Raw genomic sequence first — 8,099 nt, 5'->3', positions numbered from 1 at the left:
ATGTTAACAAGGTTGTCAATCATATTAACAAAGCAAAACATGATGAATAAATGAAGATGATTAACAATAATTAAAAAGGGATTAAGATAATTATACCTACTAATGATTCCAAAATAAAGCAAAGAATAATAGAAGTACTTGATGAATGATTGGAAGGTTGTCAATCTCCCAATAATAACTCAAATAATCTTTAATTACCCAAAATAAAAGATGAACAAAAGAGAAATTAAGGAAATGAGATTTGTATTAAGACTTGATTAGAAGTTGATTACAAGATTAAGAAGAGATTAGAATGATATAAACTACACTAAAGATTGATAAGAAGAACATGCTTAATCTAATTAGACTAATGGGGTATTTATAGTGGGGATTAGGTACACAAATTAGGGTTTACTAAGGGCTTAAATGACGATTAAGTCCTTGAGGAATCACTCCTCTAAGAAAAGATGCGAGTCTCCTTTTTGCCGGTCTTTCATAAATATGCGCATCTTTCATGGAGGGAAGAAGAGGACGTATGGGCCTGTAAGAGAATCCGAGCGTCCAAGGGGTCGGGACGAGCGGATTTCGTGGTGGCTGGACGGGCGGATTGGGGCGTGGTTGGACGAGCGTCCCTCTGGCAAAGACGCTCGGATTCCTGAAGTGTTGGACGGGCGTCTTCTTGGCTGGACGAGCGGATCTCGTCACAGCCTTTCCTTTCTTCTTTTCTTCTTCTCTTCTTCCAATAATCCTCCGGGATTTAGTCGGGGATGCAAGGATTTCTTCATCATTGCCCATCTACTATAATATGTTCAAAGGCCTTCTAGTCTTGTCTTCTCTTTGATGCTTGGTCATTAGATTCGATCAATTTCGCTCTATTTTGCCATGAAAATGCAAGGTTTGCACTCCTCTCCTACCAAGGAAACAAAACCTCAAAGAATATGCAAAACAAAGGACTAAAGATAGTAAATGACCCAAATATGCACTAAAAAGCATAGGAACGAGGCTAATTCGGGGACTAAATGCCCAAATAATGGTCACATCAAATATCCCCAAACCGAACATTTGCTCGTCCCGAGTAAAGAGGTGACAAAACTAGGACCCTTATTTAAACTATCCTACTAATATAGCCGACATGAGACAATTAGCGGGTCTCACTCCGCCCCTTCAACTCACAACAAGACAACCATGAGGTAGGATGCCTTCTTGCAAGGCAAGGTGGGTCTTGCCAAAATGGCGACACATCCAATCATTAAAGCACACAAAATCAAGTAATGGATGCATCTACAAAAGAATAGCCACTTTCCTCATCTAAGTGGCGGAATTTATCTAAAGGGAAAGCAATTCAAGGGTACACACTCCTTCATAGATATGGTTTCTTCGAACTACTAAGCCTAGAAGGATACCAATAAATCACCTCCAAGTTGTGTCAAGCTAGGGTACCTTTGTCCTCAATCGTTAAATGCTTTTGTCAAGAATAGACTCCCTATGGCGTTAGAAACACTGGAGAATCGCGGAATTCCCCCTCTTGCCTAGACAAGAAGAAGGGTCGTCCCCTCTCTACCATGCACAAAAGTGGATACGATGGATAAAGGAATCGATAGGATTTGAGTTTCATTTGGGAGTTTGCTTTTGTTGTTGTTTTTCCCCCCAATTTCTTGTGGCATATAACATTTGAGAACACTTTCTTTTTGCCATTTCTTTTGATTTTTGGCATTTTCAGCACTTGACAACTTTTCAACTTTTTGCATTTTTCTTTTAAACATTTTCAAAGTCACCCCAATTTGTAACGAAGGTGCCTTATATTTGAAGCATAGGAGTTTTCATTTTTGTTACTCCTCTTTTCTTTTGATGCAATTGCAAACTTTTTCTTTTCTTTTCCTTTCATTTCTTGGAACTCAAATTTTTGAACAATTTCTTTTTGTGCCCATTCTCTTTGATGACAAAAATATGGTAGAATATGGATGATGGTTGGTTGCATGGTTTCAAGGGTCACCTTGGAATAAACGGTAGCCAAGGAGTTATCACACCGCAAGGTACTCTTGACTAGGCCTTAATCCATGGGTTAAAGGATACTAGCATGACACATCCTAGGGTGTTTTACAAGTATTCTAACAAGCAAAGTCTTAAGAAGAAAAAGCATCTACTAGGGCCTATATATACTTGTCAAGCTTCCCAAGTAGACGGTTTCACAAAGTTTTTCTAAATGCAACTATATGCCATGATGCAACTAACATTTATACATCCTAATGCATATGATTCTACCAAATAGTATGCCAAATAATCTAAATGCAATCCTAAATTCACATTGTTTATACCGCATCAATCAAAATAAAGCCACATAGTCATTAACATAAAGAGGAAAAAGGAGATTGGAAAGATCATACTATGCGGTCTTCAATATCCTCATGTCTCGGATGTGGCGTAGTCAATCAATGTGAACAGGGATGAACAAACACAATATATACAAAACAATATATACAAGACTACACTATAAAAAAAATGAACATGTTTTTGATTTTTTTCAATTTTTCAATTTTTTTGGTTTTTTCGAAATTTTTGATTTTTTTGGATTTTTGAATAGAAGTCAAGTTAGAATTTCCCATCCCCACACTAGTATGGGCATTGTCATCAATGGCCAATACGATAAGAAATTATGCAAGCATGATGCATGATTTCTAAACTAAATGCAAACTATACTAAGCTATACTACATATTGCATGTGTTTTTGTTATGGCGGAGAGCGTAATTTAGATTACCTCCCGAAGCATATGCATGAACTTCCCCAAATTAAAATAGACATTATTTCTAACGTCTTGAATTTCGGGGTAGTTCATGCACATGGAATGCAATGCATGAAACTACAAATTGTCATTTTGGATTTTACAAGTGGGAACAATAAAAAGAACACCTTAATGAAGCCAAGGTGTTAGTCCTCCATGTTGCTAGGACTCCACAATCAAATGATCAAAATAAAATAAAGAAAACAAAAGAAGTAGACATACCATAAGAGGGGTGAAAGAGTGTAGGAGCCTCCAAGGTTTGCTAATCCTCCATCATATCATCATTATCATCATCTTCCTCCATAGATGTGGAATCATCTCCACTCCCGCTTTCACTTCCTTGCTCTTCCTCACTTTCTTCTTCCTCTTCTTGAGCTTCTCCTTCTTGAACACCTTCTTGAACCTCTTGTTTTTCACCTTCTTCATCAACAATCTCCTCTCGACCCGGTCTTCCACCACTAGAGGTGCTAGGAAAGAAAAATTCCCTATCCGCCCAACTAGGCAAAAGACATGATGGATCAAGAAGTCATTGCCTAGCTAGATGTAGGAGGGGCGGATATTGGGCCTTGTAAGCATCCACTCTATTATTGTAAGCTTGCTTGTGCATTTTTCTCATGAGTAGAGTCATGTAATCATTTCCTACCTCGACATCCTTGGGTTTGAACTCGTGATACTCAAATGGGTAGGGTGGTGTGACAATGGAGGAGGAGGGCTCGTCAATCTCGCCTCTTTGTTGTTGAATAATATACTCGGTCTCCTCGGAGAGTGGAAGAAGGTAGTTTGGTCGGTGAACACTCAATCGGCAAATCTTTGAAGGCAAGGTGAAGGATCTAGCTTCATTGGTTAACCACCCATATTTGGTGTCAAGAGGATCATGCTTGACCCACTTAAACTTGTGAATCATGGTGTCCATATCAATGAGATGACCTCCTTTAACCGCCACATTAGTGTTGTCTTTGTTGAAATTTGGGTTAAAGTGCTTGGCCAAATAGGTAACTAGTCGGTGCCCTCTTTACCACAATCGACATTAAGCCATCGTTCAACCAAAAGTCTTAGAGCATTATATGGCTTAATATATTCCCTTCCTATGTTCAAGGCCGACTCAAGAAGAACAAAATCGAGCTTGGTAAGATGATTAGTACCATTTCTTGCTATCTAAGTATTCCCAATGACCTTATTACACACTCTAATGCCCGGATGGTGGACTAATAGAGCACGACAATCATGAAAGCGCACAAATTTCTTTCCGGAAATTGCCTCCCAAAGAGGAGCGGGGTCATACTTGTCGGGGATCTTTTCATAGTACGGGGTATCACTAAGGCCTAAAATCTTACTCAATTCACCAAAAGTGATGCGTCTATCAACATTTGCAAGACGAAACTCGATGTGGGTTCTAGTCTCCACCCTTGTGACTTTCAAGGAACTCAAAAATTCCAAGGTGAGGGAGGGGTATGTCAATTCTTTCATGAAAAACAATTTACCCAATCCCATAGCCTCAAAGAAGGTTTTGGTTTATTCAAGAACACCCAACTTTGTCAAGGCATCTTCACAAATAAATTTTGTAGGCATAATGGTCTTCTTAGCAAAGAGAACAAATTTATCCCTATGAGAGTCGGAAGTGAAAATTACCTCCGGATAATTGGATAATTGCTCAATGACCGGAGTTGTTGATGTTGTAGCTTCCATAGGGGGACCTTGTTGAACCTCCAACCTTGCCTCATGGACTACCAATGCCTTTGACAATTGTTTTTCTTGAAGGGTTTGTTGCCTTTTTGAAAGTGTCTTCTTTGGGAGTGCCTTGTTACCTCCTTTAGTTCTTGCCATTGTTGATTACACCAAAGAAAGATTGAAATCTTCAATTTTTTAGTTATGCCCAAATCGATTTAAGATGAAAGAATGTTGCTTTGTATCTTAAAAATCGACTCAAAGGTTGAAGATTTTGGTGTTTGAATCAATTGTTGTTGTAAAAGGAGTGATTAATTTTTGTTGTGAGGAAGTTTGGATTTGATTTTGTTGAATTTGGTTGAGGAAATTTGGTTTTGTTGATGTAGAGGATGAGGGTTTTTGGGTTTTGGGTAGTGTTTGAATGTAGAAGAAATGAAAATGAATGAGGGAATAAGGGTTTAAAAAACCCGTTGTATTTGAAATAGCAGCAGGGGACGAGCGGATTGCATTCTGGGACGCTCGGATTCTTCGTTTTTACCTCAGGAAATGACGCCACAGGACGAGCGTCTTTCAGGAAAGACGAGCGGATTCTTCAATTTGAGACGAGTGGATTCTTTGGAAGACGCTCGGATTCTGTTACAGGGTGATTCTTTAAAATTCAATAGCAGAAAGACGAGCGTCTTCTCTATAAGACGAGCGTCCTGAATCAGACGAGCGGATTCTCAATTTGGACGCTCGGATTCTGTGACAGACCATTTTTTTGAATTCAACAGCTCTGCTAGACGGGCGTCTGGTGACATTGGACGCTCGGATTCCTCAAGACGAGCGGATTCTCTCATGAGACGCTCGGATTCCTCCTTGTCCACACGGATTCAGGTCCATCCGTGGGTACTGCATAACCCGTAACATTTTCATTCTTCAATTCTCGTGTTCTTCATTGTAGGGGCACTACAAAGGCATGAATAGCCTAGGCAATTGCTATCCCCACACTAAGTCAAAGCACTACACATCAATAAAATCATAAGTCCCTCCCTCACTTCTCTCAAAATGATGAATATCTTGATCAAGGCACAAAAATATAAATCCAAAAATGACAAAAATGCAATGTAAAAATTGAAATGCAAATTAGGGAGTTAGAATATTTACAAATGGTGGTTTAGGGAGGACTCCACCAAATTATCATCCAATGTGAGATGTCAAGGGGGCATGTTTAAGGTGTTGTTGATGTTACTCAACACCTTGAAGAAGTAGTCGAAAGCTTGTTCATTGTCATGATAAAGGTCCTCAATAGATCTTTGCACATGTTGTTCTCCGTGATGGTCTTGGTTCATAGCATTACCAATGTAGGGATTGAATATCCCTTCGAACTCATCATCCCAAAGACCGCAAACTTCGTCTACTTGATCATTAAAAATTTCTTGAGTTGATAGAGACAACTCTCCTTCTTTCTTGTTTTGGCCAATGAGGCCATCTTCTTCACTTGTCATGGGTGAGCTTTTCAAGCTCTCTTTGTTGCTATTCCCTTGCTCTTTTGATGGAGCATCATCAACTTTCTTTTTCCATTGGAATTCCGACTTCTTCCTATCATCCTTCCGGCTATAGTGATCAATCATGAAGCATGGTTCATGCAAACGGGGAGCTCTCATGGTCTTGTCAAGATTGAAAGTTATGGTCTCGTCTCCCACTTCTAGAGTAAGCTCTCCGTGCTTCACATCTATCACCGCACCCGCGGTGTACAAGAAAGGTCTACCAAGGATGATCGGAATATTGGAGTCTTCTTCTATGTCAACAATGACAAAGTCCACCGGGATGAAGAATTTGCCGATTCTCACGGGAACATCTTCCCATATCCCTAATGGTGTCTTCGTCGATCTATCGGCCATTTGGAGTGTGATGTTGGTACATTTAAGCTCTCCCATCCCTAACCTTTTACTAACCGAATACGACATAACACTCACGCTTGCTCCTAGATCACACAAAGCCTTGTTGATCGTGGTGTCGCCAATGGTACACGGTATTGAGAAGCTTCCCGGGTCTTTAAGTTTAGGAGGTGAACTCCCTTGAAGGATTGCACTACTCACCTTAGTGAAGGCGATAGTTTCAAGCTTCCGGATCGACTTCTATTTCGTAAGGATGTCCTTCATGTACTTTGCATAGGCCGACACGTGATTGATTAATTCCGTGAAAGGAATCGAGACTTCCAAATTCTTCACATTTTCCATGAATCTCCCAAGTTGGTCATCAAACTTAGGCTTAGCTTGACGACTTGGGAATGGAAGTTTAATCACAATGGGCTCTTTCTCCTTGGCCTTTTCTTGACTTTTCTTTGAAACTTCTTCTTTTGTTGGTTCATCTTCCCTGGAGTTTTGCACAACTTCCTCTTTGTCACTAGCTTCCACAACTTCATACTCAACTTGCTTCTTTGGACTTTCATATCTCGTACCACTCCTCAAGTGAATGGCACTAACCGTTTCATGTATTGGGGGATTACTTTGAGGTGGTAATTGCCCCTTTTGCCTTTGAGAGTTTGAAGATGCTAGTTGGGTCAATTGAGTTTCCAACATTTTTGTGTGGGCTAGGATGTTGTTGATGGTGATGTCTTTTGCTTGGCTATCTTTTTGCATTTGAGTGAAAAATTCTTGTTGATTCTTTTGCATTTGGAGGACCGCTTTTTGAACGTCAAAACCTTGGTCATTTTGTTGATTGTATGGAGTTTGATTTTGGTAACCTTGGTTTTGGTTGAAAAAAGGTCTTTGATTTTGGTTTCTCATGGGAGGTAGGGTGTATGTTGGTTGAGGGTTTTGAACATTTTGGCTTTTGTACGAGAGATTTGGGTGAAATTTGGTGTTTTCATTGTAATAATTGGAATAAGGGGTACCACTCTTGTATGCTTGAAAAGCATTCACTTGTTCATTTGTTCCCCTACATTCACTTTGGTCATGTCCCAAAGTTCCACAATTCTCACATATCCCACTTGAGATTGATGAAGATGCTACCATGGCATTAACATGATGCTTTGGTGATTTTGAGGCGTCTTCAAGTTTAGCCATAGCCTTTTCAAACTTCAAGTTAATGGTATCAATATGAGCACTAAGTTGAGCACCCAATTGAGTAATAGAGTCTACTTCATGCTTTCCTCCTCTAGTAGCCTTGCGAGGTCTACTATATTGTGAATTATGGACCGCCATTTCCTCAATCTTGTTCCAAGTTTGATTATCGTCAACTTCGGTGAACATACCATTTGATCCCATGTTGAGAATGTTTCTTGAGTCTTCATAAAGACCATTCCAAAATTGTTGTACCAAGAACCACTCGCTAAGTCCATGATGAGGACATGAGCGACAAATTCCTTTGAACCGCTCCCAAGCTTCATACAAAGATTCTTCATCTCTTTGCTTAAAACCCGTAATTTGAGCTCTTAGCATGTTAGTCTTTTCCGGAGGGTAGAATTTTTTGTAGAAAGCTAGAGCTAACTTCTTCCAAGAGTCAATTCCAAGAGTAGCCTTATCAAAGCTTTCAACCATTGTTTTGCGGTGCCAATTAGAGAAAAAGGAAATAAGACCCATCGAATTTGGTCTTGAGTCACACCGGTTTGTGAAATCGCATCACAATAGTCACAAAAAGTTTCCATGTGAGAGTGAGGGTCTTCACTAGGAATCCCCCCAAATTGGCTTC

General features: G+C 39.8%; 1 non-coding gene across 1 annotated transcript; it reads left to right on the top strand.

The window, feature by feature from the left end:
- Positions 1 to 7,742: 7,742 nt before the first annotated feature.
- On the top strand, positions 7,743 to 7,849 carry LOC141625830 (small nucleolar RNA R71). The gene has a single exon (XR_012535581.1). It is a non-coding gene; the product is annotated as a small nucleolar RNA R71 (small nucleolar RNA).
- The last annotated feature ends 250 nt before the right edge of the window (positions 7,850 to 8,099 follow it).

The sequence above is a fragment of the Silene latifolia genome, chromosome X, assembly GCF_048544455.1.
Source record: "Silene latifolia isolate original U9 population chromosome X, ASM4854445v1, whole genome shotgun sequence".
Lineage (NCBI taxonomy): Eukaryota > Viridiplantae > Streptophyta > Magnoliopsida > Caryophyllales > Caryophyllaceae > Silene > Silene latifolia.
Note: the sequence above shows the minus strand (reverse complement) of the source record. Positions and strands in the feature narration are given on the sequence as shown.